Source organism: Hylaeus anthracinus, unplaced genomic scaffold (assembly GCF_026225885.1).
Source record: "Hylaeus anthracinus isolate JK02 unplaced genomic scaffold, UHH_iyHylAnth1.0_haploid 12002, whole genome shotgun sequence".
In the NCBI taxonomy this organism is placed as follows: Eukaryota; Metazoa; Arthropoda; class Insecta; order Hymenoptera; family Colletidae; genus Hylaeus; species Hylaeus anthracinus.
The window spans coordinates 2,293,029-2,316,757 of record NW_026534349.1 but is presented as its reverse complement, the minus strand read 5'-3'; the positions used below and the strand labels follow the sequence as shown (position 1 = coordinate 2,316,757).

The following is a 23,729-nucleotide window of genomic DNA, read 5'->3' as shown; positions in this document are numbered from 1 at the left end:
CAATTAGGACATGTCGGGGTAAGTACAGTAACTTAGTTTCCGAAGCAATTAGCTTTCTTGTAGTAATAATTAAGCGTCAATGTCGTAAGCAATCAAACTTATAGCTGCGGTTGCAAATCAATTAAGTGCAATTAAGTATATCGCTGCAATCAGTAACGTCATGTTTCGCGTGTTATTAACCACAGTCTCTTCCGTTACTCTAAGATCGTCTTTTGAGAATAGCAGTCGTTAACGAAATTGAAATGTACGTCTTAAAAGCAGCGAATACTTATCAATTTTACTAAAAGGTCCTGTGCTTTCTTAGACCTCTGCTACAGTTGAATGGTGCAGTTCATTTTTTTTTAAAAGGAAAGGTTCTTACAAATTTCAACAAAATTTCTTGACGCAAACGATATCTTCGTTAGTTTCCAAGAAAACAATTCAACCGTAACAAGTTATTATACATGATAGCAGTACACAACGATTCTCAACCTCATTTCTAAAGATTTTTTAAAAACCATCTTCCAATCCGATAACAAAAGTGGCCGCTGTTAAAAGGAAAGCATCTCGGTGTGCGGAGAGGAGTTTTCTCAACTGCAGGCGAAGTGCTGTAGATAAGTCGATGCTAACAATTTAAGAACACCGTTGTTTAATGACCGAGTCGCGGCGCTATCTTCGTCGAAACTCTCGTTCCGAAGAATAATATTCTCTGGACACGGGCGAGGCGAAGGTAACCAAGGGGAACAGATGAAGCTGGCGAACTCGAGACGCCGGCAGAAATTTTATTAAATCCTCTGCTCGTGAAATATACAGGGAATATGTAAATACGATCCAGGGCGAACGAGCGACGCGCAGTAGCGACAACCGCTTATCCGCATTGCTTTTGTCGTGTCGTTCGGGAACACCTTTTCAACATTTTCTTCAACGAATCCGGCTTATCGCCGTACCTCGTTTGTTCCACCGACGGAACACCAAAGAAACGGAAATGAAAAATGAGAGGTTAACATCACGCGTGTCGAGGTATGACCTCCACCGACGATTTGGTTAGCAATAATTTGATTATTTGTGGTGTTCACATGAAATTAAGGAGGGTTTAAGCCACGGCTTTCCTATCTCCGTTATGGTTTTAAAAATACAGCCCCCCAATGTCCGCAGTTTTTACCAGTTTCCACGAAAGATGTTTTCACAAATACATTTTCAACCCCGCGGAATTATGAATGGTACGGATTCTTCCAATTTTCGTTTTAATAAAAATGGATTAATCCGCCTGAACGCATTCTGACTAATCCGCCTGAACGCATTCTGCTTGATCCACAAAAATGGTTTCCACAACGGAATCGTAACGGTAACATTTTTTGCTCGCTTTGGTCTCCGGATCCGGTATCTACAAACAGTTCTGTTATTCTTTTTCCGTAAAAATCATTTTTGCAAAAATGCAGTCAAAGAGACTCGCTCGTTTCAATTAACACAAAAAAAAAAAAAAAAAAAAAAAAAAAAATCGTAAAATCGGTACCTTTGATACTTCCGTAGTTAAAAATTCGTTTGCAAAGACGACGTTCTAAAATACTGCGCACTTTGAGCACGTGTATCTTTCAAACAAATAAACTAGGAGAATGATGACATAAACTCCCCTTAAATTCTCATAGACTACCTCGCATTTCAGTATCCTCCGATGACAGATCGATATCGCGTAGGATTTCCATCAGCCGTCGCGTAAAAGCTTCCGATGCTCCAATGTAGCGACGATCGTAGGCGTCGAGCCAAGCACTCGGGTATCGAGCAGGGGTGTTTGTTTCGCGAACACGGTTTCGTTCGATAACACGTTTCTCCACTGCGCGTCGTCGCAAAGTTTCGGTACAATTCGCAAAACGCTCAATTTACCAGAAGGGCGAAGCGGTCGAAAGTTAGAGCTCGCGGGGATTCGACGATACGTTAGAGAAAACGAGCACCGGGTACGGGGGAAGTAAAGCACTTCTTGCCGAAAAATTTACAGCCAGCCGACGGAACAGCCGAGCCGTAAATATTTTTCCTGGTCGGCGACCCGCGAGAATTATTCCCCTTGTCCCCCACTTTATGTTTCCCGCTCGAGTATGCAAGACCGCCGCGGTCGCGACTCCTCCCGCGTTTTGCGGCTACAGCTGCAACGACTTTTTTCCCCCACGTCGACCCGGAACCCACCGCCGCCCAGATTTCATTCAATCTCGTACCTAACCAGCCCGAGAAATGAAATTTTTTATACCCAGTCCGCGCGGTTGCACCGGTTTCACATTGTGACCAGCATCATTCCCGCGACTTCGTGTTCGGAGGTCGGAGAGGTTGCCCCTGGATGGAATTCAGCCACGGTTATCAGAATTTTTTTTTCGAAAAATGTTATTTCACTATTCGTGGACGCGTGTATTCGTCCCGCGAGGGCGCGGGCGTCGAAAGAAAAAAGAGGAACGCGGGGAGAGGACATGCTGAGTCTTCGTACGAGATTTCGATTGCATAGGGTTCGGGAATGGCGTCGTTTTTCACGTATTGAAAGAAGAGACATTTTTTTTTGTAGACATTTTTATAGAATTCTAGCGTGTAACAGCGATCGGTAATTACTTTTGCTACGTAAATAACTTTTCTGGATTACCTTCGGACGAAGACGAAAATCCTCGTGGCCTTCCAATTTTCAGATACACTTTTCACCCCGAGACGCATAATTCCCCGGTGGAATTTTGTCCACCTCGCTCACCGTGCTCGTATCTTCCGTTTAATTTAGTTTAACAGCGATAACGAAGTGCCGCGCGCTAACACCTAACTGCAGTCGGACTATGATAATTCGCGTGGCTCCGTGTCTCGGAGAGAAACGAGCCCCGGGACTGCGATTTTCCATCTTTATCTCCTAACACGTGCCGCGATTACGTCACGGTCCTTCGCGAATTCGTCCCCGAAATTATTTTATTTATATAGTAGGATTCAAATTAAAATCCTTGGGTCCCTGGTAAGGTGAACGTGTACTCGAACGAGACCTGTATTAAAACTGAAGTTTACATAAAAATTGTCAATTGGAATTTCAATTCGATCGAAATCTAACACTTTAATTGCACAGCAATTTTAAAAGTCAACCAGCTCCCAGATATCGTCGAAATAAAATAATAAATTGTATACTACGCTCGTATGAAATATTTATTGATTCTAAACAGCCATGCGTTATCTGTTCCCTGGTAAAGATACTAATAACAACGGTTAACGCGACGTAAACGAATCCTTCGCGTAAATTCGAGTCACGTTCACCGATCACCGGATTTCGGTTTTTACGCGGATACTTTGCGCGCAGTTATCGGTTCAATTAGTTCCATTTACAGGATGGCCATCCGTAACGATCGTTCGTCGACGTGCCGAGGGGATCAGACGTAACGGGCTAGAACTTTTTCCAACGTATTTTCGCCGCTCGTATATTCATTCGTCTCTGGGTTCGCGTTTTCCACTTACTCGGGAGTGGCTGGCCGCGTCGCACGAGCGGAAAAGTAACTTTAGGGTATTTTTCAGCGGCACGCGACCAACTTCTCGTCGGAAGCAGATTGCACCGATCGCTCTAAGTGGCTGGGGTTTTAACTGGCTACCTTCCCCCTATTGATTGCTCTGCTCAAACAGTTTTGTCAGTGGGAATTTTCCGTTCTCTTTTCCTCTTCCTCCCTGGGCGAGGATTTCGCTTCTTTATTTTTGTACGAGGTGGAATGTCTTATCGTTAGGTTTAGTAGTCTACGGGGTGGTTTTATTACTAAGTAGAGCTTCATGTATCGTTTTATACTTTGGAAGTACCTATATTCTTTTTCCTTTCTTGTTAAGGTATGCATTGTCAAGTGTAATGCCAATTGAAGTAAAATTACGACGCCTAGATTTAAAAAACTTTTGAGAAATTCAATAAACAAAGGGTTGATACGTATATGCTCCTCGTTAATACCATCAGGCTTCCGGATTAATTTACCAGGGCGATTGATGATACCAGGCTGTCGAAACAGAATGAAGTTCTCAGAAATTGCACGCAAAACGACGTTCGAATGCAATTTCGCGCACAAAAGCGACCGATGAAGGAGCATTAAACTGAGAAATCGGATTCACCGGGTACGTTCATCAACGGAGTTAGCGTATTTCCCGAATCCCACGGAAGACACGGAATTATTACCGTGTTCCCCCGTCCGATCGAACGAAGTTTGCGGTTTAATTCGATTCAATCGGCCTCTTTCGAGCGTTGCCCGTTGGAAATAAACTCTCGTAATTTGAACAGCAAATACCTTTCCACGTTCGCGAGGGAAAGCCGTTCAGACAGAGCCGTCTGAAAACGCGCGGCACTTGAAATATTATCGAGACCAATGGCGTCGACGATAACGGCCCCTCGAGCAATTGATTTCGATACCAATTAAGAAAGTTAGCAACACCCCGCGTCGAAACGACGTTGGCCCTGCCGGCTTATCAGTCGTCTGACAGAGAACTCGGCGAAAGGTAAACACAGCGTCGAATCGATCCTCTCGGGCAGGACTCGTCCGTGATCGGGAAACTTGTATTGCTTGAGTGGGAAACATCGAGGGATGTCCGCATCGTTTCCTCTAGCTTAGTCCCGTTGGGGTAAAGTATTTTCTTTTTTACTTGATTTATTTATGGATAGTGGATTCGGGTTATTAGGTTTGAGTAGTACACTGTTGAAAAGCTCGTTGATACTTATATCTAATACACGTACACTCAAGGATACCCGTGTCAGTGGTTAGGTTAGTTCGGAGCAAACTCGACAGGATTTTCCTGAATTTACATGCATTCTTTGAATTTACTTCAGGGCATTCCAACGTTTCAAAATAGAGAGGAAACAAAAGTAATCAAATATTAGTTGTACAAGTTAATTCTGCGCCTTTCAAACGTAAACTTACGATTCGATTATAAAGAAAAGGTGGTTACAAATGTGACTTGTGTATAGTTAGAAATACGAACAAATTCCTTGCAGAAAGAGAGAACGTGTCTATGTGCAAATTGAACAAAGTATTGTTTAGGTTTAAAGTGCTTTAACGTGTCCAGTTTCGTCTGTGATCGTCGATGACTCGGAGCGTAGAAAGCAAAATGGGGTCGTTCCGCGTCGAGAAACAAATAAGAGCTCGAAAAGTATATGTCGAATGTTCGTTCTTACTGGTAGCATTTCGCATTCATCCATCATTCGGTAGGTGCTTCCTCAATAAAAGTCGCGGGAACGTATTCGGGAAGAAGAACGAACGGCTCCCTGGCGAGGTCTCCATCGGATCATTCTACGTTTCATAAAGATGATCTCCGACGAGAGAGACATATGAGAGTATCCTTATCCGACAAACGTATCCTGACAAGCGTAATCATTCGTGGAAAAATGTGTCTCCTCTTGTTCCTTCATAATATCAACAGGATCTTTCAATCGCGTGATGCGATGTCCAATAATAATTTCAAGGAAAAAAAAAAAAAAAAAAACAGTCAATCCCATTTAATTATTCATATCCTCTATTTCTATTAAAAAATTTGTCTAAATTAAATGATAGCTGATTGATGTTTCCAAATAAATGTACATGTTTACAATTAAATATTTATTTGGAAAGGTACGAATACGTATGGGACTGACGGTAGTTTTATTAAACTCGACTATTTACGTTAAAAACGTACAACCAAAGTTTTGAATTTGTTCGCTCTCCTTTTACGATCAGTTGCATTTCTCCGCGAAGTTTTTAGCGCATTATCTATCCATCCAGTGAATTACCGATGAGGATGGTTTCTCGTTTGGAGGAAGATAAAAGCGCGAACGTTGCCGAGATAAAAATACAAGGAAATAGGGTGATCCATCTTAGCCGGAGTATAAGCTCGCGCCCACCCTCCAACCCCTTCTCGCTTTCCCTTTGAACCCCTGAAACTATCCCGTTGAAATACGTTTCCCTAGCTCCCATACAGCTACGGAAATAAGTTCGCCTTCCGTCCCCGTCGGCCCTTTATATATATTTACTGTCCACTAACGGATGATCGTTCGCCGTTTATTTATTTATCGAACGAATGACGGCGACCATTCGTTTCGAAGCACTCTATTGGTCGCTGCCGCGCTCAACCCTTCTTGAGAAACGTGCTCACTCCGACAGGCATGCCAGGCTCGTTTTACCTTTTCATTAAAATGTCAGTTGTTCACGCCAACAGCAGAATTTAATGATTCAACGTTTGCGAAAGGATGTCAAGCGCCTTCAAACCTGAACGAATTTATATAAAAATGAGAAACAATTATAGTGGAAACTCGTTCATACCTCCACCATGGCTGGAGGGTACTGGGCTCAGCTACGAGTCGTATATTCGAGGGTGAGCACGATTTTGTTCAGATAAACGAGATTCCACTGTAGATAGAATAACATTTCAGCTTCTTAAACAACCAACCTGCTTAAAATACCAGGTGTTTAAACAATTAAAGTTATTTATTACATAATAATACATAAGAATGCATACGAAATGATCTGTTTCGCTAGAAAACCAGGCTGCATTTTCTCCCAAGGCAATTTCAGTATACCCACGGCTTTCCCTGGCTAATGTCCCCTCTCTTACTGTACCTTCATTGTTCCTGCGCGAACTTCAGCCTCAACGACACTTCGCGACGTTTCGCCACTTATTCCACCGTGAAATTGAACCGTGATCTCGCGTCGAGCGTATGAATCTATCTCGCGATAAAAGTTTCACAGGACGATCGATTTACGCGGTCCACCAGCGCCAGTATGCAGCCGCGATAAATATTCGAGGACATTTCCCGGGATAATCGAAGAGAGAAAAAAAAAAAAAAAATAGCGTGACAGGTCGGTTTTCCAAACCATGTTTTATATTTTTCATAAATTCCATTCGAACTTCCGTGGCGGGAAAAGGACCGCACGATGGAATCGCCCAACAAATGCATATTTGTATGATTCAAAAGGAAGACAGGAAAGGGATACCTCGTGAGAAATTTCGAAAATATTTATTTATTTATTTATTTTTTTTTTTTTTATAGAAAAAAGAACGTAGTTTATTTTGAACGCGAACATGTCGGGTTGCCTGTCCGGTTGAACGGGTTTTTGTGAAATTTTATATTTTTAAATCTAGGAATATTGACCGAGAGAACGTTGTAGCTCGGAAATTTCTCCTCTCTTTATATTTTGTTTCCGTTTAAAAATTGAACTAACACGAGTGCATTACGTGCTTTTTATAAATATAAAATCTCCTATTTCTATTTCATTCTTTTGTGAAACGATGTAGCGAATGTTGTTTTTTATTTTTATTTTTTAATCGAATGTTCAACCTATCTCGTAAGATATGATAAAAATTCATTTTTGCATTTCCTGATCGACGAATCGAACCGATACCAGCAATACCGAGCGTCGAAGCGTTTCCGACGATTACGGGAACGATAATAATTGCCGCGCGTCATGTGGAAAATTCGAAATTGCGGGGGCGTTACAATAAAATCGTGTCAGACGATGCCAGTCGACGTGCTTGACAGCGTTTTGGGTACAATCGAACGTCACTCATTCGCGGAATGCATTATCATTATCGTGTTGTGGAACGCGTTGCACTTCGACTACGTGTACAATGAGTCACAGAAATGTATGCACACCCTCGAATAGAATTTCTTTTAACAAGACAAATTTACAAGAAAGAGTGTCCTTCCCCTTTCAAGAATAATTTAAAACGAATATTTTTGATGAGAAGCAACATTTTCCAAATTCCTTTTAAAATAAGAGAAACTGAAAATTCTGTTCCGTCACAGATGGAAGAGTAGTGAAAAAAGTTATTGTTCATACTTCCCATTAAAAATATCCTACAGTACTCGTGCCTTCAATGTTGACTTCGATCTTGAGCTCCATTTCCTTTTCAAGAAACACTCGCAAGAATTGCTTTCAATGAGAAGAAACTTGCCTATAGAAATATTTCGTGGAATAGAAAACGCACCCTTTCAGGGATAGGAATATTTCTGCGACCCACTGTAACGAAGCGAAACGGAAACGAGTGCGTAACGATAAATAAATTGCATCGATAAAATCAGTCGTCGGTTATATCGACGCCGATAGTCCGCCATTTTAATCTTTCGTTTGCAAATGGAAGTCAATTTCGTTTATCGCGGGGGTGGATCGAGTGGAGTCGAGCGTCGAAGCGTAAAGCCCGATAGAAAAGAATGACGACAACCAACCCGATATCGACGTCGTGCGACGGAAACCGTTGGCTGGTAATAGCGACACTTAAATTTTGTCTGAAATTTGCATTCGAATGGCTCGCCTCGGAAATAATCGACGAGGGAACGATACAGGGACTCCAGAGAAGGAACGAAAGTGTTCCACATACATTTAGTCGTTTCACAACTCTGTAACGCGAACAAATTTTCATTGGACATATAAAAATAACAAATAAATTATTACCAGCAATTTTGCTGGCTCACATCTTTAGTAGAATATTTATCAGCTGATTAAATTTTCCTTGAATCGCACGGTCACTGACACTGGGGCATAATAATAATAATACTAATAGTGTAACAATACTAACAGATTTTAATATCGACTAGCTAGCATTCGAAATACTAGCGAAGAGAAAATAAAGTGATTTTCCGACCAGGCTCAGCAGCGTATCTTCTGTAGATAAGTCTTTTCCAGGCGAATGCAAAGTCTTTTCCCCGATGATTTCATCCCTATTGTGCGTTGCTGCTCTTGTTTACGTGAACATTAACGAGAAATACGAGTCTCGTCGAGAGGATATCGCTTGCGTAAGGCATTAACCACGCGATGAAACCCTTTACGCGTATGCTGACAGTGCAATTACTAAATTATTCTCCAGGGTTCTTTCTTCGTCGTTTCATCATGCTCGCCGGTCGTTATCTTCTTATACGCGGTAACTGCACATCGTGTAAATTTTGTAAAAGATCGAAGAGGTACAGGATGGTCAAAAAAAAAAAAAAAAAAACACTCGTAACGTTTACATCGAAGAAAGTTCAGCGGAGGAACAGGAGCAATAATGCAAAATATTATCATCGGAGAATAGGCTCCTTGTATCGTTATTGCATGGACGTATGTGATCCTTTTATTATTCGGTATTATCAGTTCCGTTTCTCTGTTAACATTTTTTTGACGCATACTGTACGGATTCAAGCCCGGTCGCGTTTCCACGCGCCGCTTCCAAACGGGTTAAAACTGAATTTTTCATTCCGTCCTACTTCCGGGCGTAATTAGACCCCCGACCCGTTGCCAGTCATTGTTATCGTTCGTTTCGAATCAGCGAAACCAGCTCGCTGCGACATCCCTTCGTTTTACACCACGATATAAACGACCATTTTCTATCTTACGTAACATCGATTATAGAATCGTTGAAAAATTCCATTTGATCTTCCTTCACCGCTAGAAACCATCGAGATAACTTTCTTGAATACCATTTCAATTACTGAAACGACAATTTCATTATTACCCTCATCCCGTTACGGTAGCTAATAAAGTTGCTTCGCCTATATTTGCTCGCGCAACATCCCCTTAAATATAATACGAGCACGATATTTCCAAGTAACTAAATTTCAAGAAAACCGGCTCTGAAGGAAGAATTTCATGCCCGAGGAAATCAGGGAGGAATTTCAATTATCCGTTTTCGAAATGGCGAGTTATTCCGTTGGTTCATCGGCGAAGATAGCGGGATGGCCTCGAAGCTGCTCTTGCTCGTTGCAGCCCCGGCAAACCGGAAACTAGGCCGAAGGCGCCGACAACTGGCGAACCCGTTCAACCCCTTTCGCGCAGTGATTGGCCACTCGCCGCTCGTACGGAATAAATCACCAACGATGAATATTAATACGGTCGCTAGTCGATCCGCAGTCGAAACACGCCTCCGTGAGCAAAATGGGACAAGGGGATAGGAAAAGAAGAGGGTAGGCGAATTTCAATTCGCCCATTTTCAATGGTAGGCTTCGAAGAAAAAAATTTGTTAATACGGAGGGCGATAAATTAGTCGATATATACAGTGGTGTGAGTAATTGATGGTTTGAAGTTAAATATTTAATATAATAATGGAAAAGGGAGGCGTTAATTTATATACGTACAACCTCGCCCACGCGTAACGAAAATATTACTCTGGTAAATTGTAGAAAGCACGAAATCGTATCAGCTTTATTTCAGGGGAAGGTTACGTTTACGCCAGCAAGTCCAGCACAATTCCGAATAGGTGGTAATTTAAAGACGCGCAAGGTTTTTCTGGAAACCGCGTTCGCGGAACGTGCGGCATCTAATTAAAACGGGGAGGGGTGCTCAACAAGTGTTGAGTACTCACCTCTCGAAAATAACGGTTTTCGCTCGTTTGCCATTTTTCCCCGAAATATTATACCGCGAACCGTCGCGAAACGTGCGTATAAATATTAAATGCTGTTCAGTTTTTTTTACCACGGCGAACATTGTTTTTCTTTTTCAGCGTGTGCCAACTTTGATACATATACGGAAATGCTGCGGAAAAAATTTATTCGAAAATGCAATATCAATTGTTTAATCATTTCACTGTGGAGTGTATTACTTTTACTACTATAAAATCATTACTATTAAAACTACAGAGATCAATGGATAGTTGTCATAGATGAATTGTTATCTTTGTATATAGAGAGAAAAATTTGATTAAAATTATTGCTAACAACTCAAGAACTGACCGACTTGGTAGGTTTAGAACGAATAGTCTGCCTATAAATATCTATCGTAATTACAATAGATTACGAATCGTATTAACAATATAAATTCAAGAAATATTCAGTCCAAAAAGTCTTCTCGACGACCCCATAAATTGCGTCAAAGTGGCGCTGAAAATGATGCCGTGGGCACGTAAAGGTTTAATCCAATGGCGCGGCTCGAGCCTGGTAAAAAGTTCCATGGAGAGGAAAATGGAGGGAAGTGAAATCGTTTCGGTAAGAATGAGCGCCGAGCACATAATGCCGTTGCCGGGTAACAAAGTTGTAATTGAGCCGCGTGAGAATTTATGTAACTTTAATTCGGGCAAAATATTTTTTAATCGGATTAAGACGAATGGGGGAATAAGTTGGTGCTCACGGGGCTCACGGGCTGACTCTGCTCGGTCAGACGCGTAAAACGAGGATTTATGCTACCCGTAGAAGTGTTTTACCATTTTTATAGCCCCCTGGGAAGCACCTGCGCATTTAACGGATGCCGGAAAAGATTGAATAGGAAATGCCCGGAGCGTACTTGGCCCGAAACGAAGGAAAATCAGTATCGCGTGTTGTACCTTGAGATCTGCAACAGAAAACGACAACATGCTCAGGTTAATCTTAAGGTGGTAAATCCTGACAGAGGATGTTAAAATTTAATCCGATAGGGATTATTTACTTTATCACGGATACTAAACATTTTATATTTAATTGGTTTTCAGAACGAAGCTCAAAAATTTCTCAGCGGGTGTTTGCTATTTTTAGAGACATTTTTAGCGAGGAGAAAGACCAATTCTGAATAATAATACATATTAATAGTTCGAACTTAATTTAGGAGAAATATTAATCAATCGATCAATTTAGAAATCCGAGCGTGTGGTTCAATTTAATTTTAATTTATTCTTAAACTTGGCTCGTTCTTAATTTATTCTACTATAGTCGCACATCAAGCCTCCATTTTACGGAAGTTATATTTACAGTTGCACCATACGTAACATTTTCGTGGTCCATCGAGCGAGTCAATGTTTCGTCGAGATCGCGTTTGGCAAATCGAAAAAGATTTATTTTCGCGTTCGCTGGGACTGTTTTGGATTTAACCAGCTCCCAGTAGGAGTCGGTTGATTTGTCGAACAGAGCTTGAACTCTGTTCCAGCTTTGTTTTCGATGCGAGCTACGCCCCGGAGCGAGGGACTCTCCTCATTACCGGAGGATCCTCCTGTTTCTGATTCGAGTAATTACGCACCACGCTATTCTCTCGGAAACGGAATTTTAACGCTATGCACAAGTTGCGTATAACAATCATCGTCACGGGCTAAATATGTTAACGCGATTGAGCGACAGGAACGGTCTATGATTTTTAATTTCTTTAAATACAATTTAGTAGAAATGTTTCAAAAATCTCGAGCAGCAAGAGTATCCTCTTAAATAACCGATTGATAAGGATCGAGTGTTATATCACCAAAATAAAACTTGCTTCCCTTTGATCGGTTAAAAAATTAGTAAATACAACATGGTAAGCAAGGAACTGTCAGTCTTGTAATAAAAGAGGTCCCTCTTTTTCCCAACGCGTTCATTTACCAGAGATTTAAGCACATCGCCGTCAACTCCCGTGAATATATCAGGGTTCTGCCAAAATTCGCTGGCGTTCCACCCCGCGTCGTCTGTGTTTCATCCAGAGTCGTGTATATATTCCCCGTTATCAAGCGCTTTTCAGCTTCAGCCGGTTTACGTAAAGATACTTTCACCTATAGCCTAGCACATCCGCTGGAAATAGCCTTTAGGAAGTAGCTCGTGGCGAGCTCTTATCGGGAACGGCGAGCAACAGAAATGTTTTACGCTCGCATGCAAATCCTTTTCGGAGAAACATGTAATTAAATTGCCGGCTTTATGGCGGGGATACACCGACGGAAACTGCGAGCCGACGACGCAAGAACAGCATCTAATGTTTTACTAGGACAGGGAAGAACGGGAATTTAACGTCAGACTCTTGTAAACAAGCCGGGAAATATAATATTGTAAGTTTAAAGAGTTCTCCGCCGTGTTGCACTGGTTTGTAAATTGAATCCGCCAGGGGAGAACGTTTATGCGAGAATTAACCGTCAGGAGATGGGGTTTATTTGTTTATTCGTTTGAAAGAATTGGATCCTTTTCGTGCAGAAAAAGTGAAAAAAAAAAAAAAATAGGAACAGTAGATGTTGGATAAGAGGATGTATGACAGGAGCGCAAGATTTTTTCCTCTGAGAACGAGAGAACCTATCCCATTCTCTCGGGAAATTACATTCGTCGATGCCGCGACCCTTAAACGCGACGCTTAATTATCCCAGGAAAGAAACTCGCTCGGTTGTCTACCAAATTTCGTTAGCCGGGTAGAAGAACTTTCACGCGATTTCCGTCTGCCGTTCGATTCGACCTGTGCAAAGTTTTCCAGGCACTTAAACCTGAAGTTTACTCAGTCCCGAGTCGAATAAGAAAGGGGAAAAAGACAGGGGAAAGCGATTGGCTCGAAACTTGCGATGTTAATGGTTCGAACATCGTAGCTCGGACAACGACGCAACTAGTGGGGTTTGCTGGGAAACTTGAGCAGGAATTATTTTATTGGCGGACGTAGCAATTTTAACATAGCTGCTGTTTCTTACTCGTGCAAAAAAATTGCACGGTCGTCGATTTTCATCGTAAAATTGAAGAGCTCCCGCAGTAAGATCCAAAATGTTATATATATACTGGTTGTCATTTTTCACGAGTATTCGGAACGTAATGATAGAAAGAAAATCCACGATAGGGTGAAGCAATGAAATCGATGACGAGGATCGGGACCGGTGATATTCGACGCACGTAAGTCTTATTCCGTAGACACATTCCCTGGGGAAATTGCGTTCGTCGTCGTTGTGATTCGAACACAAGGGGTTGCGGTCTCGGCGTCATTGTCTCGGAACGTTTCATCGGCGATGTCTGTTTGCGCACGCTGTCGAGGCAAGTAAACCGACGCTGACGGCTGCCTCGACTCCGTTATAATGGAAGTGGATGCTAACGACTCACAATTACGTTCGCTCGAGCGTGAAAGACGCGTCTAAGACGCGCACAAGACGTAAACAGCACGGGTGGATTTGCATCGCTGAACTGCCAGTGAGTTAGTTTGATATTCAGACACCGTGTATAGTATCTACTTTGAGACTTTATTCTATTTTTTCTATGACGAAGGATAGAGTAACCGGTGTACGTATTATATTGGTGTTTCGAATCTGGAAATATTGGATTTATTTAGAAAGCTAGACGAATTTGCGCATGTTGCAGTTAGCAATTAATGTTTGTAAAATATGTAAGACATTTTGGGACAACCCGATATTATTATTAATCGCTCTTATTATGCACGTGGGTATAGCGTGGACTTGTAGAACTTGAGAATAATTAGCCCTGATAAGGAACAGCCAGAGGGCTGCTTTTCAAACTAATCTCGACATTCGTACGCAAACATAAATAATTAAGGTAAGACACGCGAACGCAACGCAGGTAAGCGATCGATTAATTATTAGCTAATTATTAGCTAATTATTATTATGCGCGAGTCAACTGGACGAAATTTCTTCTACGCAATTTACAGTGTTCGAAACTATCCAAAAATCCATTGGAAGGGGACTAACACGTTGAATGTAACATAGCTTCGCGGTTTAGTTTTTGACCAAAGGTGAAACGCGACCGGGACGTTAATCACACGATGGGATTATTAAAATGATATACGCGCATTTAAATTGATCGTATAAGCGATCCGATTGTAATCAATTTGGCGGCAACGTCGAAATTAATTATTTAGATATCAAAATAATTAACGACAATTTTAGTCGCGCACCAAAGCCCGTTGCACTCGGCGTGATCCGTGGGAATACTCAAATTTCAATTAGTCGTTTCGCAGATCCCCAAAGTGGTAGCAATTTACACGGTATATAATTAAGCAGGATATTTTTGATTGAAATCAGACGTACTAGTTCTTTCTAAAATTCTCGATAAAAATAAATTACATCGTGATACAAAAGAAAATATTTACTACTACTCCCGGGAGGCCACCATGAATTCTCCCTAGTCGAGGTAGCCAAAATTTGGTTTATTCGGGAGTTAAAGTTTCAGATAGAGGGTTAAGGGTGTCGAGAAATGGCGTCTAGTATATTCTCGACGCCATCTCGAGGAGCCGTCACGTTGGAATCGTATCCTGCGACGAAGGATGTCTCTGTTACTGGCTGAGGGAACGTCAGCAATAATGAGACAACGCCTGAACGGGGTTACACGTGGCCTGGGTCCAGCTACATTAACTAACAACGTATTTCCCGGGGGGTGGAGGGGGGGGGGGCGGCGGTGGCGGCGTGAATCCAGTCAGGTCGCCGGCTCCTGGGAAATATGGAATTGAATTGTTACTGTCGAACAACGCCTGTGCCCGCTGTTATCGGAAAGCGATAAGGTCGATCGGCTACGTTCGGGCCGAGCAACGCGATCCGCTGTCACTTCGTCGCCAACTTCGCGATTCCTCGAGAGCTGCCCCCGCGAACTCTCGAATCGATTATCGTTACGCTGATTTTCGTTCTCGTGGTTTTGGAAACTTTCGGGGTCAGTCGAGGCTCACGTGGAACGCAAATTTCGTCGGGATAATTGATTAATAGGCGCTTAGTGCAAAGTGATCGATTTCGATTATTGGAAGCACGATGCTCAGCGTTTAAAAATGATTCAGCCGTGATACAGGGAAGAAATCGTGGATCGTCATTAATACTGCAATTATTCCAGAATTTTTCATTACTTTAACAACGACCAAATACGATGGAAAATAATTCTCTAAATTATTTGTGTAATATTTGGTACGTCTTTTCTCCCCTCGCGTTTTTTTTTTTTTTTATATTTTATTTTCGCTACACTTTACTGTACTTAGCCACTACTTTACTATATCTTGATACTTCGACTACCGATCTGGAAAGAACCCGCACCATAGAAGAGAAATCTCTGTATCGATCTACCCCGAAAGTAATGAAACATACTCCAAAGGTCCATCAACCCGAGAAATCTCAATAAAATCGATGCCGAACCCATCCCCTCGCGAGTGTACGTCGCTTTGTTCGACAGTCACGTGGTCCAGGGATACTCTGGAGGAATTCCAGCTAATTCCATCGGACTGTTTAGCGAGGCAGAGCGAAATGAAACGAAGCCGATGAAGCGGATTGCCACTGGAATACGGAGAAATTATAGAGGGCAAAGAGGATCGGCGGGGGTGTGTCCTTTCCCGCGATTCTCTTGGATCGATCCCAGTAGCCGCGGTATGGAATTTCCACCGGCGGAATCTCACGAATTATACTCCATCCATCCATCCCTCTCCTACTCCTCGTGTCGGTTACTATCGAGATTGGTTGCTAATGTATTTGCAACACTTATTAGGAGGCTGGCTTTGCGCCGCTCGATTCAATTAGCGCGAGTTTACTATCGTACACCCTCCAGTGGTTGCCGTCGACGTCGGAGTATCGCGACGTCTCCACGGAAAAGGACGAATTCGGAGGTTCTTCGTCTACGGGAACGAGACGGATGGATTTCCAAGGATATGTTGCGCGAGGATGTAGTATCACGGTTGGCTGTTAATTAGCTTCGTTGGTTGCCGTCTTCCCTCGGGACGCGTTTCGTCGAATCCTGTCGCATTCAATGTTTTGTCCCTGGAACGTTGGCACTGACTCGACGACGCCCAAGATATTTATTCTTTCATGACGCGTTCGTTGGGAATGTTCGATAGAGAATATTCCGAAGATATTCTGATATTATCTGTGAATCTGTGGGACGTATTGAAATTTCAAGGGATGATCATTGATAGGTGATGGGATAGAGAATGCTGCTCCTTAATGATTCGTTCAGTTTTCAGTAATTCTTAGTCACAAATGCCTAGTTCTCCATTAGAACTCTGTATCTTCTTTCGAATTTCTTTTACCTGCAAACAAGATTGGGGGTGACGGGAGGGTGTCGCTGTGAGGTCGTTAAAAGCGACCAATGTACTTCGATGTTCAAAATCTCACTGTTGATTCCAGAGAAGAATTCTTCGGGGACATCGTTATGAAATAACGATTTTTTTCTCCAATCACTTATCAATTTTCGAACCCAAGTATAGTTTTAACGAGCATTCGTTCCCTTGGCGAAGCACCGGGAGCTTCAAAGGGCGTCGATTAATTGGAAGTGACAGCCACCGAGTTATGTTTTCCCGTGGCCAGCAGCGCACTCTGTTTCGAAGGCTGCCTCGTAATCGATGAAATATTTTCCCCCGTGACGTCAGGGATTTCGCTCAAATTGAAATATTTCGCGCGTCACGTAAAAATAGGGGGGGGGGGGGTACGGGTTGGTCGCCGCTTCGCTATTTTTGAAATTGTTTCGAAAACACAAGTTCTTCGAATTGGACAGTTTCCCTGAAAGTAAATAAAAACTGACAATTTCGGGGGTCAGTTTTTTTTTAGACCATTCAGAATAGACTGAACTTAGTCGAGACTAAGGCTGAGCTAATCCACGCTCGGAAATCGGAAAAACCGGCAGATTCGCGCGGTTCCTTCGCGAAATTGCCGTAGCTCTCACGAAGAATTAAGCTGCATCGTTGCCGGCCGATATATCGGAAAACAATTACGCCGTCTCTAATTGTGGGCGAAGTTACGTTACGCTCGCCTCGATACGACCCTCGGAATGGAAGAACGCCGCAAGTACTGCGAATAATACCTCCGGCGTTGTGTCTACCGAGAGAGAACTCGACCACGAGTTCGTTACGTTCTGGTTAATGCAAACAAACTTTGACTGAAATTGCAAATCGACGCTCGAAAATGACGAATTTACATTTCAAGTCCGACCGTCTCCGATGTTCCAGTTGAACTTGTCGAAACGGACAACGAACGAATCTTTAAGAAGAACGTTTCTTCCACGCATTAAGAGGATTATATATTGAAAGCAGAGTGCTTCGTATCTTTGATAATAATTAATCACTCGGGCGATTGGAAGAAGTTCTACTAAATGCAACGCGTACCTTTCGTTTTCGTTCCCTCTCTATCCTATGCCCATCTCATTTGCCAAACCATATTTGTGTTTCAATAGTTCCGAAGCTGGTATAACTGATTCCATCGAAATGTGTTTACAAACAGCGGTTACCATCTCGCGAAAGGTCTGGCTTGCTACTCTGTAAACAGTATTGCATAGCCCTCCGCGATTCCGAAGGGTGGACTGTGTAAATTCGATCAGCCGAATATCGCGCGCAGAAGTGTTCTAATGAAATCATGCAGAAACTGCTCGTTCAAAATTGCTCTTTTCAAATGCGTACGTGCGTGTATATTCCGCGAGCATGTAGCATACGCCACACGTGCATAAAATACCCCACTCCGGTTTCATAAAGAGTTATCGCGTCCCTTGCCACGCTCTACTCGAGTAACAGGGAGTTACTTCCTTTTGGAGCGGGGTTTTGCATCGGGGACAAATCCGGATGACGCGACGCTAGACGCAGATCCCGCGGATAGAGTGAAGCTGCACGGAGCAAAAAGAAACGAAAGGGGAAATGAGTGGAAGTCAACTGGATTTCCACGTGGATTTCAACCTGCTACCTAATCCAACTTCGAATCTCTAATTCCGTCGGATGCTTCCGGCGAGTCGACGCCTTGGAGAACAGGTTGTGAATTCTGAAGCGATCTTTCCATTTCCGATGCTTTTACTCCTTCTCGGGAACGCCGTGTGTCCCACGTAATCAGGGTTATTCCCGTGGATCGCGCGGCCTCGGAGTCCGCATGATCGTCGAGCACATTTCTTGGTCCACGTAGTCCCATATCTAATTTAATAGAAATGTTAACGAAGGGCCAAGAGGTTGTTTTTCTCCACTCGACTCGGGCGAGCATTTTTCCAGGTTCTTCGAACGAGTTACGGTAGAGGAAAAATGTCGACAGTGGATCGCTGTTTCGTGCTTCTATCGACTTAGTATCTTGGAAAATAATGGATATATAATCAACGGAGAAAATACATGGTCAGTCTGTTGGGCTCCTTTTTTTTTTTTTTAACGGACAACAATTTTTGCTCGAGTTTTACTCACGATATTACTTCGTATTTGAAATATTAATAATCGAACTCTACTTAAACTCCTACATAAGCCGACACATTCTATTATAAGTAAATTTTTTTTCTTTCATAAAACGTATTTCGCGGCAATATCGACAACGTGTTATAGTAAATAGCCGCTTTAAAAAGTGTCTAACGAAGCTAGCGATTTTTCGGTCCGTTCGAAGTCGAGAATAGACCGATCACGATCATAAATTGATTCCCCCTTTATCCTGGGGGGAGGTCAAACAAATTCGCGAGTTTTGATTTCTGACGGTGGCTCGAGCCGCGATTCGTTTCCATAGCGAGAAACGAAATCGATGCCCAACGACGACCATCTTTCTTTCGTGCCTGACACGCGTCACGCTGCGCATCATTCGTCACCATAGAGGGGAAAAAAACGAGTGCTAATAACTCTTTGTTTGCCGCGAACCACAGAGAAATTCGTGGCTCCGATTCCACTCGAGACGCCTACTTCATACATCACCGTCGTCGAGCTGTTGATTTTCCTTATTTTTCTCGAAGCTCCGTGTTTTTAGAAATTACTCCGATTGCCAGATGAACGGAATCGTAAACACTGTAATGGAAAAGGAGAAAAATACGATCGTTCGAAATTTTAGGTAGAATTGGGAATCAACCCTTTGCGAGGTAACTTTCTATCTTTGAGTCGTACTTTCGTCGCTCTTGTAAATTAATCCTCGCAAAATTCAACATCTCGAGTCATCTCCATCTCCGAAGAACGTATAAATCCAGTTGAACTGGCGCGAACCCTACGCGCGCATAACTCAAAGAAAAATCCCGCGTATAGGAGAAGTTAACTAAACACTGAATGTATTCCGACGTCGCGTGACTTGGCTCCCAACAAACGAATAAACGATATTATAAATGACATTATAATAAATCATATTATATCGCTCGCACGTACAGGGATTCCACCGGGTGCGTCATAAATCTTTCTGTGAGTCACACTTTGCCTAAGCACGGTCTCGATAAAACATGATGAATTATGCGCGCGGCGTCGTTATTTCGATGCAACCAGAAGAAATCGGTTTCGCGACAGTGTCGAGCGAGGGAAAGTCGCCTCGTTGGCGTTATCCTTCGCGGTAAAGAAGAGGAAACGAGTTCTGTGGCTCGTAACGCGCATTGTCCTCGAGATGACGAAAAAGATAGCCAATATTCCATCCCGTGGTATTCCTACGGGAAGCACGGACGGAGCATTGTCGTGAAGAGGACGCCGGACGATAGCCAATAATCCCGCGCTTTCGAGATTCCAGCTCCGAAAGGCGTGGAATCCTTTTTCCGACTCCTTGGCAGCGGAGCTGGGCGAACCGGGCGCCAATAATCCTTTCGTTTCAGGACACCGCGATTGTGCCACGGTAACCTCGTTGCACCTGGAATATTGTGTCGCGGCCCGATTTCCGGATCGATGCTGTTCGCGCCCGATAATACCTTGGGGAACCGCGCCTGTTGCGATTCTCGTTTAATTCCGCGCCAGTCTCTCTGATCAGGATCCCGCACTTCAGCGTGATCAGTTTTCACTCTTCGTTACTGGTTAGGTACCTGTCTGCTCTGGACTGAAATACGCGAGACATTACGGCGAAATTTTTACTTTACTATCATCTTTATTTTCCGAAGGTTTTTCTTCTCTCCGTTGCTATGTATCTGGGGACGTTATTGCAAAGCTCGTTAAGTAGTATGACGACTCCAGATTAAAATCCACAGGACGTTATTTTAAATCGTGATATTTTGAACAAACATGTCGTGAATATTTTTATTTTATTCCCTTTGTTAATTTACGATTCATTTTCAAAAATATATCATTGTATCATCGTTGATCGTCGCGTGTTCCGACATAGCAGGCAAATTAAAAATTGCTTCCTACAGGGGAAGTTACTTATGAATCGAAGTCAGTTTCTCCGAAAATTTCCTACAGAAATGTACAGTAGAATGTATGCGGAAAAAATGAGAACTCTCCTTTAATGTCTCGCGTACTTCAGGTTGGAGTGACTGGACCGAAGCCCTCGATCCTCACCCCCCCACCCCCCACCCCTCCCTTTGAATCTGGATTGAATATGCAAACGCGTGGCAAATGGACGGAAATGGATGAGCATCGGAATCCTCGCGAACAATGGAATTTTTCCTCGAGAGCTGATGGCGAAGCCTGAAAGGATTCCTGGATTTTAAGATCTTAAGATCGTGGAGACAACGGGGGATGCTTCTCGGCGCGTAATTTCATTTCTTGTGCGCGACGTCCTCCCATAAGTAACGCGGACTTTCCCCGGAGCTTATGCGAAGCCAAGGATACCTCTCCCATCCTCTTCACGGGAAGATTCCTGCGGGTTTGCTTCGTAAAAATTCATCTTACGCCTGAATAATTTCTCGTTTCTTGAAAACGACGAGCAACAAAATCGAGGACCGCGAAATCGAATATTAATGGTTCAGCAACATGCAAATCGGAGAACGATGTCTTCTGATTTTGACAATCTAACAAGAATGGAGATAATAATCCCTTTTAAGCAGAAATGTATGAGTGTAAAACAAAGACGATGTTTGATAATCAAGAATTAGGGTGATTTAATACATACAAATTGCTTCTACACCTGGATATTTCCCGAGGGTAAAGGGTAAAGTACTTCGTCTCTGTAATAAAAGAATCGAGCGCCGGGAAGTAGAATTTAAAGGTTGGCCAGGATTGGGTAGAACCGCGGGAAAATGGGTCCCCGATGGTGACGGGACAACGACAACGATCCATTCAGAATTGCGCGAAGAAGTACTCTCAGCGAGGATGTGGTCACAGTTTTATTGGATCGTTTGTTTCGCGGTCAATGGAAACGAGAAATAAGAGGGCGTGGAGATTGCGAGGCAGCCGCGTAAATCGCTGTACAGCAACTCGCGCTCTTGGTTTTCCTGTTTTCCCTTGGTTAATTTGCATGCTCGGTGTTCTCGCCGCGAGCTGGAGTTCAAAACAGGATGGTCATAGATTTCGACGATGTTCTTTCCTCGAGGCGGGACTGGAAAACGATTCCTGCTTATCGAAGGAGGACAAGTTGGTTCTCGAGAGTGGTAAAAGGAAATAGAGGGCAAATAAAAAAATGGACAATGAGATTCAAATCAATCCTTTGTCCATTCCAAGGTATTCCTATTTCTAGTCACTAACATACTCAAATGAACACTGCTTCATGATTCAAGGTTTACTTTACCTACTTCGGGATGACTCCCAAGGTTTATGTTAGATTCTACTACGAATTTACGTACCCTGAAACGAAGGAGGTCTGGCGGAAAAGATAGGAGGGTTAATGATATTTCGAGACAAGGACCTGTTCGAATACGCCTCTGAAGGACCATTTTACGGGTTCTTCGTGATACGCGCGTGACGGGAAACAGTAACGTTCGATTTACGATAGAGCCTGGATCGTTGAGGGGTGCGATGCGGTGCAAAGTCGATTCTGAATAAAAGATGATGAGCCCGATAGCGGTTGCTTGATAAACCCTTACGGTCGCCTTCGAACACACAGCCTTGGCGACAGCCTGGATTTATTCATGCTCGTGTCCTTCTCGTGGACTCATTTGAATGCCGCCATTTTCAATATCACGGCGATAAAGGTGTGTGAACAAAATCGAGCCAGAAATGTTTCCATTAGAGCAGTGTTTATCAAAAATCAGAGAACAAAAAAAAAAAAAAAACATTTTTAAGGTAGACAATTTTTATACGTTTGTTTCACTTTTATTTTCAAGGATTATCATTTTAATGCTAGCTTAAGAAAGATCACGGTGTCTCTAAACATACTAATAATGCTTGTCAGGGAGACTATTCTTCTTCTATAATTTAATACACTTCCGCAGCCCCACTACTCGGTTTCATTAATAGTACGGCTTCTGAATAACGAAATACCAAAGTTATCGACAAGAACGTATCGCAGACGTCATCAGGTATGCACTGTGACGGGCATACAGGTTTTCAATATTGGGCGAGAGACGGCGTCGTACATGAGAGGAGGGAGCGTCAAGTTTTTGGAAGTCTCGTCCCAAGCGATGATTAATATTCCATGAAGTTGAACGGGAAATTCAGGGGTGGCGAGACAGGGAGGACTCGTTAAGTTGACTAACTACCTCCCGAACAGGTCGTCCACGAATTTCCGTTCGCGTGTTCTACGCGGCAGCACGCGTGCCCCGTCGCGAACCTGATTTCGAAGTACGAAACTCGGGAACCTCGTACTGTTATAGTTTCACACGAAGGTAATATAAAATCATTGAAGCGAATGTCATTAACCAGGAACGTGGAATAGAACCTGCGAGAGCTAGTTGGCAAGACCTAGAATGGGTTACACAAATTATTATTGTCTTGAACTCGGTGCAAAAGCCATTTAAGAAAAGAATTCATTTACATATTAATTAAAAGTAGGAAGTATGAAAGGCAAGAAAGTAAATAAATAAAATTATTAGTCGTCTCGGTCCTCGAGAGAATCGACCTTTTAAATAAACTGTTACAAATAGAACGAGCACGAGAGTAATGCGCAGTGCGCGGACGAGAAAAAAATTGGGATACAAACTCGAAGGAGGTTCTCGAAGGGGACCGGGAAGGGTATTTTGGTTGCAAATGTAGACGAGGGTATGAAATTTTCATCGGCTACTCCTGAAAGTTGGAGCAACCACTTGTCTGACTCGTATCACCCTCCGTCTACTTCCAAGCGTTCGGGCTGACTATGCACCGACCTATATCACTGACTTCCCTGGAAACCTCGTTTATACTACTGGTTACGCCCGCCATGCGGGATAGCGTTTCGCAAACTTTCTGGCTAACAAAATATTTTTCATTCTTACGCTCCTCCGGCGTGGCTCGTTCCGTTTTAACATGAATATTTTATCCTTGGAAAGTACACCGAAAATAAAAATGAAACTGCTTCCTGAATTATGAAACGCATGTGTTGCACTAAAACAATTCGCATTTTTGGAAGAAGTGCATCCGCGTAAAAAATTAGTAAATATAAATGGAGAATGAATATATATATATATATATATATATATAT

General features: G+C 42.8%; 1 protein-coding gene across 9 annotated transcripts in view; it reads right to left on the bottom strand.

Moving 5' to 3' along the window:
* LOC128891563 (protein-tyrosine sulfotransferase) overlaps nt 1-23,729 on the bottom strand; it is a 155,651-nt gene that overhangs the window by 52,001 nt on the left and 79,921 nt on the right. Inside the window, exon 1 of one of the 9 annotated variants that reach the window (XM_054151143.1) lies at nt 11,092-11,109. The exons of 7 other annotated variants lie outside the window; for them this stretch is intronic. The gene's annotated coding sequence lies outside the window, so the exon portion shown is untranslated. Of the gene's footprint in view, nt 1-11,091; nt 11,110-23,729 lie in introns of those variants that run through there. One more of the 9 variants, XM_054151141.1, reaches the window with a different exon arrangement.